The sequence below is a fragment of the Miscanthus floridulus genome, chromosome 5, assembly GCF_019320115.1.
Source record: "Miscanthus floridulus cultivar M001 chromosome 5, ASM1932011v1, whole genome shotgun sequence".
NCBI classification, from domain to species: Eukaryota; Viridiplantae; Streptophyta; class Magnoliopsida; order Poales; family Poaceae; genus Miscanthus; species Miscanthus floridulus.
The window spans coordinates 62,812,474-62,822,148 of NC_089584.1; the positions used below are offsets into that span (position 1 = coordinate 62,812,474).

A 9,675-nucleotide genomic window follows, 5' to 3' on the forward strand; every position below is an offset into this window, starting at 1 on the left:
AAAGGATACTAAGGTGCAGAAATTGTCAGGAAAGGAGCACCAATTGGTTTAGATTCAGGGAATGACATACTCCTTAGATCTTCCTCAAGTCTGGCCGTGTGCTGCTCCTGGTCTCCCCACGTGATAGGTGGCTGAAGATGCCCGTGTGTGCCCCTGCAAGAAGCAGCAGGAAGGACCACCCAGACCCAGAAATGGTGGCGTGCAACTGACTTGGCCGACCCACCTTCTCCATGGTGGTACCCGGCTGCACAGGCAAATAATGTGATGCCCGTGACTTCAAATAGGTAGATTACAATTCAGTTCCACAGTCTAATAGTGTCAATCTTCTATTTCGAAGTTGTAACTCTACTACATTGAAGCAATGAAACCTAAATAAAGCTACTACACATGTTGCTCAAAATCAGGTCCATGAAATGCAAATCATATAGTACGCATCCAGCTCATACAATCAATTCACAAATCAGAAGGCAGTGGCACAACGTAAAGAGAAACCAGCTGATAACATTCCGCAAACATTGGTTCGGAGTAAGGTTGATCAACACACGACAGGCAGATGATATGAACAGACGTCTGAAGCACACATCAAGATACGGGTGCATTCATGGCAGTAGCAGCACACATTTCTTTGACTCTATGAGCATCAGAATGCATGAACAAAATGAACCTCACATGAGTAGCAGTACCGGTACCACGTGGAGGAAGAGCACTAAGCCGATATTCTGATAGACAAGGGGTAACGAAAGAGAACGGCTAGCAAAACGGGAACAAACACATGAGAACAGACGGTGTGGATGTACACACTAAGGCGCCAACAAATACACAACTACATCGAACGGCATTAGCATACAGATGAACGGAAGCAGAACCTATGGATCGAAAACAACGCTGAAGGCCACCAAATTAACGATACCACCTTAACAAATGGGAAGCACCTGTGGCCTTGCGCAAAGGGCAACCATAGGTGAGCACACAGGGCACGCACACAACATGTGCAGCCGCGCACAAACAGACCAAAACCCATAGCTAAGTGTGTCTCCTATAAAGAGTAGGGAACTGCAATTACCCGTACAGCAGACGCAGAACCGATACGAGGCGTGTCGGTGATAGGCAGACGACCGCAGCGGACGACACACCTGTGGCCATACACCCTGCAAGCAAAGGCATCAACAGGGAGTAAGAAACAGAACCCTGACGCCGAGGGACGTTCCGGGATGATGCCGGCGCCACAAGAAATTACCTACATAACCGCTCCGCGCCGTTGAACCGACGGCACCGAACCTGTCAATCAAGGCAAACATCAACAGAGCAGTGAACATGGCATCGCATGTGGAGCACGAAGGGGAAAATGCGTAAGCAAAAAAAGGGAATGCAAAGAATCAGGCAAAAAAGCGTCAAACAAGACAAGGGCAAGCCCAGCAAAAACACTGGGAAAACACGGCGGGCGGAGGTGGCGCGGCGGCAGCGCGCACTGTAGCGACGAACCCTAGGAGGCCAAAATAGACGCGGAGAGGCAGGAGCACCGTGAAGAACCGGCAGAAACTCAAGCGAGGACGAAGGCGCAGGGCAAAACGGAACCATAGAAACGAGAAAGCAAGCAACGGATGGAGAAGGACGAAACCACGACGGCCAAGGAAGGATGGACCAGCAACAGTAAAAGAAATTGTAGACGGGAAGGAAGGCGAAGACGACTGCAGCCTACCACGCAAACTGAATGGGAGAAGGAAGAGGCCCGACGGCGAGGCGAACGACGACGACAGCGACGAGGACGGACGGAGCGCACGAAGAGGCGGCAACGAGGAAAAGCGAAGCGGAGAAAGGGGATGGGGAGGGCGAGACCTAGCGGGCCAATCGGACGGCCGTCGCCGAGATCAAGAGGGAGAGGGAGGGAGAGAGGAAGGGACGACAGGGCGGAAGCAGCAGAGGCGCGGTTCGCGTGAGGAAGGGCCGTGGCCTCGGGAGAGACCGAGAGAGGGAGACGACGGGAGGCTTCTTTCTTTTTTTGCGATCTGGGACGAGGAGGGGAGAGACGGCGATGTTTCCGTGGAGGGGGCTCTGCGCTGTAGCGGTCGGCCGAGCGAATCTAGAGCGTCGAGCGCAGAATCGAACGGATGAAGTATTTCAGGTGATGTGGATAGCCTGGTTGACGGCCAAAGTCTCCTGCTTTGATAATAAGAGATGGGCACCGGTAGGAAAGGGAATGGAGCCACGGAAGCATAGGCAACTGGAGGGCGTGATTGCACACGAGAAGGTTTCCTGAATTCCTGTCTTGCGTTTCTGTTCTTTGTCCTGCAGATCAGCCCCATACAGAACTCCGTCAAACTCACTTTTCTCAGCCAGATTGTGCGCCTTTTCATTAGGCAGCCGATGTAACAGAAGTTCAGCCATGAAGGCAGATACAGTAGGCTACCATAGAACATTCTCCTGGCAGTCTTCGGACTTGGTTCCAGCACAAATGATAATAATGTTAGGAGTGAAGCTTCAAGACTGAACAACTCAGATGTGAGGCCCCCTACAAGTGTTAATAACATAAGATCTCAAATCTACAAAAACAAATTAAAAAAAAAGAAATTAGAAATTCAATATGGTTAGCACATACTATATGCAAATAACCCCAAAGGTAGCATGTACAGACAATTTCTTAGTGAAACCCACACAGTTGTTTTACCAGTAGGGTCAGCAAAAGAAAACATACGATACCTGCACCAAACAACCAGTCACATGGCCACAGTTTTCATAGACTCTTTACAGACAGATCTGCTAGATGCGAACTGGGACAAGTTAATTACCCCCACAGCAAGGTAATCATTGCAACATAAGTATGCGAGAGCCATAACATGAGGGATTTGCCATAAAATGCGGCAGGGAGTATCATCGCATTTAGTGACAGTTCAGTTGAAGCTGCTGCCCACCTGTACAGAGGAAGACACAGTAAAGGATCACATCTTGCAAAACATGAAGATAGTTCTACTGACGTATTCAACATATCAATTAGGAGCACAGCAATATAACAGCAAAATACTCTACAGCAAGAATTGACCAATATTAAACACACTCGAAGGTTTCCACAAACCTTTGACATGATCTAATGGAAATTGAAGGGCGTCATGGATGGGTGGATATTGCTCAAGAATAGATGCAAAGAGTGATCAGCAATTTTACAGATATCTTAAGAGTCATTCACATTCCAGACATCAAACTTACTTAATGCAGTCATGATATGCCCTTTACCTAACAATAGACAACTTGATTCTTATTTAGGAGAGAATATCAAACGCATCTCTTAGTTTCACTGTATTCTGTGCAGCTCAGGCCATAGTCCCATGATCCAAGCACCCCAGACATTTTTTTTGAGAAACAGCACCCCAGAGAAACTAGTTCAGCAGCTAGTAGGGCGGTGCTTCATCCATTTACAAATTGGAATCAAATTCACAATTTCACCAGTACTGAGAGAACCTTTTCCTTCTACATAGACCAACTACTGTCAATTATATGTCCTTTCATGCAGAAAATATATATGTTTCTATAACACATAAAAAGCTACTCAACACCTAAGAATAACAACAGTGATCAGTAACTTACTCCAGAAGTAGTGGAATGGCACCAACGATTGCCCCAACCCATGTATAAACAGGGTGTATTTGCTTCAACGGCGTATACACAAATGCGTACAGAACAAGATTAGAAGCTGCCAAGCCATTAGCCTGCACAAACCTTGCCAATTTTTTGCATGTCAAAAGAAAACAGAATATGCACTTAGATGAGTACATTTCAAAAGAAAATAGAATATGCATTTATAGAATGCAAAGAGAAAGCAAGAACCTTCCAGGCTAGCAAAGTTGTTCCTGCAACTCCAACACTTGTAGCCCACATGGCAGCATGTGCAGGATTAACGCGACTAGAAGGCAGGGGCCGTCGCATTGTACTTTTCATTTTACCATCATTTTTTATCTCAAAAACCTGAAAGTAGGTGTGAAATGATCAGAGAGAATACTGAGTTGTCTTGCAGGAGAAAGTAAGTAAAGCAAGTTCAATGTCTCTGGACACTAACGATCATATCAAGCAGGATTATCCATATAGCTCAAATCCAGATATGGCGTAATGTGTGGGAAGGAGGATACATTAAGAAAACTAATATTTGGTGCAGAATCATGAAGAACCAAAGATTTGCATGCATGTTAATACAATGGATATTGATTTGGCATGTCAAAAAGTAAGAAATGCATACCTGGTTGAGGATATTTGCAGATGCTGCAACCATCATTGTACCAGCACATGTGCAACAAAGTCCGGCAATGTCCACGATGCTGCTACTACCATTCTACCAAGCACATAGCCAGCCCCCGAAGTTGCCACAACAAGAGCACTAAATACAAAATTTGGAGCAATCATTAGATAAAAAGATGCACGGAAAGGAGAAATTTCATCTTCACTCATCAGGTCCAAGGGACCACAAAATGAACAGGCAAGGTTGAATCCTGAATCACAATATTGTCCGAACCTATTCCAAGTGAAGTGCCACACTACTATACACTATCTAGAGACATTAGGCGAATCAACAATTCTTGCACTGAGTGAAAAAGGTTTGAAAATTTTGACACCCACTTCGTACCAAACTAGGATTGAAAATTCCATTCTCACGGACAATGTCCCAAGGACATAAATGTCGGTAAGGCACCGAGTGGCAAATCCTAAAGTGCTGCTGGAAGAAACAATGAATCACCATGGGTGTGTTTGGTTTGATGGCCTATTTCTAGCCTGGCTAGCTTCTTGCTCCCACCAGGCCAATCCCTAGTTGTTTGGTTGTCTGTACTGTCTAAACCTGACTAACAAACGGTGTGTTTGGTTGCCTGGTTTGCTTTGCATAGAATCACCTCTTCTTCCAATTGGTACCCCCTTTAAGTGATTTCATCGAACAAGTGGTGGGGGTGGGTGCGCAGGAGGAGGCATTAGCGAGCACCTCGCCGGCGAGCACCTAATGCACGCCTGGCGAGCACCTCAACGGGTGGGGTGCACTTCTCTGTTCCTCGCCGACCGTCACCTCCACCTCACCATGGCGGACGCCATTGACGCACGAGGACAACGCCCCTCCCCTGCTCTGCCTGGCCACCCCGGTCCGTCTCCTCCCACACCGGCTTGATGGATCGGAGGACACGCCACCATCAGATTCATCCATGGCCAGCTGCAGTAGATGACGGCGTGGAGGGGCACCTGGCTGCTCGTGATAGATGATGGAGCTGCAGCAGATTCATCCATGGACGGAGTTGCAGCGGATGAGGGAGTGACGGCGAGGCTAGTCCGGTGGACGAGACGAGCAAGTGGAGGCACGGTTGTCTTGCTTCGCGCCAGGGGTGGCTCAAGACCGCAGATGCAATGCCGGCGACAACTCTAGTGTGAACAAATCCCCACTAGGAGGTGAACCAAGCGTAAGCGCTAGCCTAGCTCCGCGAAAACGGCCTCCCATCACGTTCCCAGGAAGCCAAGCTACGAGCTGGTCGGTGGCTTGGTGAAGCCTGACTAAGAGGTTGAAACAGGCAACCAAACAGCTTCAAGGTGGCTACCTAGAGCCTCGTTAGGGGTTAGCCACCCAACCAAACAGGCCCCATATTTCTTAGCAAGAGAAGGTTAGTTGCATAAGGTCTGGACAAATCTGTCCAGAATTTTGATTTACAGTCTGAATACAACCTATGGATTCAAAATAGAAAGGTGATTGTAACAATGAGTATGGAACACATAGCGCAGAGTTGAACATAGCAGGTTAGCAAGCTTAGTTACAGGGATTACAGTTGACTTGGAAGTTCGTATAGATTAAACAAATGAGGATCTACACCACATATGTGATATGTAGCCAAATTGCCAAAACATGAGGAACTCAATGCATGGAATCAGAGATGTGAAGCAAATAATCCTTTGTTATCTTAACAATCTTTTTTTCTGGGGGAGACAAACATCCTGCTTGCCTGTCCACTACCAAATATCTCAATTATACCAAAATGATTAACTTTCATACCATTGTATGGATGTCAATTCTGTACCATTATAATGGTGTTTTTACATAGTTTTTTTTATATGTACACGACAAGCGAAAGGACCTCTAGCTGAGTTGGTTAGGTGGCTCAAGGAGCACTCCTTATGTTCTGGGTTTGACTCCCTGTGGGAGTGAATTTCAAGCTGAGGTTAAAAAAAATACCCTCATCTGTTCCGCACCACAGCACAGATCTAAGGTCCATCTCCAGTCATGGCCGTTCTCACATGGGCTACGGTGCCACTATGTGTGGGTGGGGCACGGTGCGTGAGAAGATCTTCTTAGCAAAATGCCCGAGGACTGTCTTAGCCCTGCAGGTTGAGTTTTTCTTTTATACACGACATACAAAAAGGAATTGTGTCCCAAAAAAGTGTCATTCTAGTTTTGTCATAAGTCAAACTATCTTATGTTTGACCAAGTTTATGGAGAAGATTATCAACATTTATGACATCAATACGAAAATATATTTCATGATTGATCTAATGATGCATATTTGGTATCGTAAATATTGGTAATTTTTTTTTTGTATAAACTTGTTCAAACTTAAGATGGTTTGACTTTGGACAAAGCTAGAATGACACCTTTTTTGGATGAGGGGAATATTTCTTTTTAGAGAAAAGACCATTATTACAGACTACAGATATTATTCTGGTTCCATGTGCTGAATTAGCTGTTCCAAAATAGGAACAATGAAAAGTGTGTGGTTGATTGAATTTTGAACTACTGCCTCAATTAAATTTACACACTAACTAGAAAGGAGTGATACTATTTAATGTTCTAAGTGTTTAGTAATGTAGCAGTTTTTTTTTTTTAATTTATGGAATCAAACATAGTTGAGATAAGCTAGTGCAATATGCATGTCTAGAATTAGTATGAGAAAAAATAACATTTAGCATACATGCTCGTGTAGAATTAAACATGAAATAAATGCCCACCACAAATATAAGAAGCATACTATTCAAAGTTCCTAGCAAACTTAGAATACAATTAAAGATCAAATGTTTGCAGAAAAAGACATCACAATGGTTAAGTTAGCACAGACAGCATCAGCCACAGCAGAATTCTCACTTAACAACAAGTCTGTGTAAAACTGAGCATATGGTCTACATGGTATATACATTAAATGCATATAAAAAGGTTTTAGCTCAATTTTGATAAACATGTGCCAAAGATCAATGTCTTTGAAAAATGCGCATAAAAAATCCCAGTTCTAATTTTCTCGAATTCAACATAAGTACCAAAGAACATAAACATGCTGTCATGCTCTATAGTGATTCAGTTGTTAACGAGGAAAGAAAGCAGAAGATTCCATCATCAAACTTTTGTCCTTCAAAATCTACAGCTTCATACAACTCTAGGACTAGATATACAACAACAGTTAACCGAGTGAAGCAGCACCTATTTTAGCGATGTCTGTAGTTGCATGAAGTGATGGCGTGTTATTCAATTTATATTGGAATGTTACTCTGAGAAACGTTACACCAAATCCATAGGTAAGAAGGGCTCAGGGGGAGAAAATCGAGCACCTGAGGCGGGCTTTTAATAGCTCCCAGTAGCACTTCCCGTAGTGCCACAGCGCATCGGAGATGGATCCGGCCTGCTGCGAAACGGATACAGCCGCCGCCGCCGCCGCCGCTTCTTCCACGATGGTGTTCGCCGTGGCGGTGGACGGGGCGGAAGAGGAGGTACGCGCCAAAGCAATAGGATTATAGGAGCGAGCGACGTGGGTGAGTGCCTGGGTGGTGGCTGAGGTCAAGGACGAGGCGCGAGCGGAGAGCCCTCGCGGCAGAGGCGGCGGTGCGGCCGCCCCTCAACATGGCGGTGCCGGCTGCGGCGACTACGGGCGTGTTTGATACGCAGGCCCGACGGTCCGGCTGCGTTGCTGGCTGCAAGTGCCGTGTTTGATGTGTCCTAGGAAACGAAGGAGGGCCTGGCCCGGTGGAGCGAGATGGAGCGCGCGGTGAGCGAGCTCGTCACCTCCCGGCCTCTCACCTCTCACCTCGACGCGCCCCTCACTCGCTCGACGCGCCGCTCTCCCTCGCCGCCGGCTCCCTCGCCGTCTCCCCCGACGGCTCCATCTCGGCCGAGCTCTCCCACCCATCCCGCTCGCGGCCCCTCCTCGTGCTCCGCCTCTCCGCGCTGCGGCTCCAGATCGAGGCCCCATGTCCTCCTCCCCGCACTCCGCCGCACCGATGCCTCGAGGAACCGCGCGGCGGTGTAGGCCATCCTCGATGGGATCCAGCCGGGAGGTGGCGGCGCCGTCTCTGTCCCTGTCCCCTGCTGCCTAGCTTCATTCCACGGTGACACACCATGCCGGCGCCCAAATGGTTCCAGAAGCTCCGGAGGAGGAGGAGCAAGGGCAAGCAGCGAAGCCCGTGCAGAAGCCAAGCCCCCGCCACCACCGCCGCTGCAGGCGTCGAGGCGGACGCGGACGCACCCGCGCCGCCAGCGCAGGGCCAACAATGCCCGTCACTGGTGCCAGCGCCGTGCGCGGTGTCTCCCGACAGGGCGTAGTACTACTTCGCTAGCGCGGACCGCGCGCGCCAGGACAGGGACCTCCCGTGCGCCGCCGACGCGGCGGGCCTACTGGACGTCCGCGTCGACGTGGTGCACCGCCGCGCGGGCGACCGGCGGCGGCTCGGCAGCCTCAAAGCGCCGCCCGGGACACCCGAGCTCAGGCTGCGGCGCATCGTCACGAGGCCCGCGCCCGTTGCCGCTGCCGACGCCGCCTCGGAGAGCAGCAGGCGTGGCGCGAGCAGCCGTGGCTCCTCCGCTTCTCCGCCTCACGGCGCCCAGATTGCTGTCGGAGCCCGCTGCACCTCCATGTGGAGTTGCGGCTGCTAGCGCCGGCGGGCAGCCGCAGCATGCCGTTCTGCTGGTGCCGGGCGGCGTTCTTGGCTTCTTGCTCCTGCCCGCCGTGTGTTTGATGAAATACCAATGACAAGAGCAAGGGAAGTTTTGGGGGTATCGTTGGCCAGTTCCAAGTGTCGTATGTATCTGCCCAACCAAACAAACACAATCTGAGGGGCCGTTTTGTAAGCTCCGCTCAGGTCAAAACAGCTTCTGGATTCATCTACGGAGTAAATTCACTGAAGAAGCTGAAGCACTTTTTATAAACCGTTTGGTTAAACAGCTTCTCCTGTCAGATAAAAGGATGAAATGAGGATTGATGAGTACAGGCCCGATCTTCCGAGAGGTAGCCGGTAAGTTCGATTTGTGGAGATCTCGACGTTGGCGATCCGGCTTCAAATCAGACACGATTCGAACCCTGCAACCGTTACACCACCGCTCCGTTGGTTATCAACCAAGCACAACTTGATTGACCTCGCCAAGAAGGCTTTTCCTGCAAGTGAATCGAAGAGCACAAGCAAGAAGGTAAAACACGCAATCTGAAATTGCAAATATGAATGACGCGAATATCAATAGAGGGTTCAAGAACTCGGTTCCAAAGGACTAATCGACACAGTGGAGGAGATCAAGAACGGGGGCCCTGGATCACTGTAAAAGGATTTGTCACCACAGTTACAATGAACGATTCAGTTTCTCGATGGAAAACTAAACTCTAAACAAAAACCCGATTGTGTAGCAGCGGCGGCGGCTGTGTTTATAGTCTAAGACTCGACCTAGGGTTGGGGACGGCCAGGGGTTGGGCG

General features: G+C 48.6%; 1 pseudogene; it reads right to left on the reverse strand.

Moving 5' to 3' along the window:
- Nucleotides 1–2,634: 2,634 nt before the first annotated feature.
- LOC136450007 (protoheme IX farnesyltransferase, mitochondrial-like) lies at nucleotides 2,635–9,161 on the reverse strand (annotated as a pseudogene).
- Nucleotides 9,162–9,675: the final 514 nt, after the last annotated feature.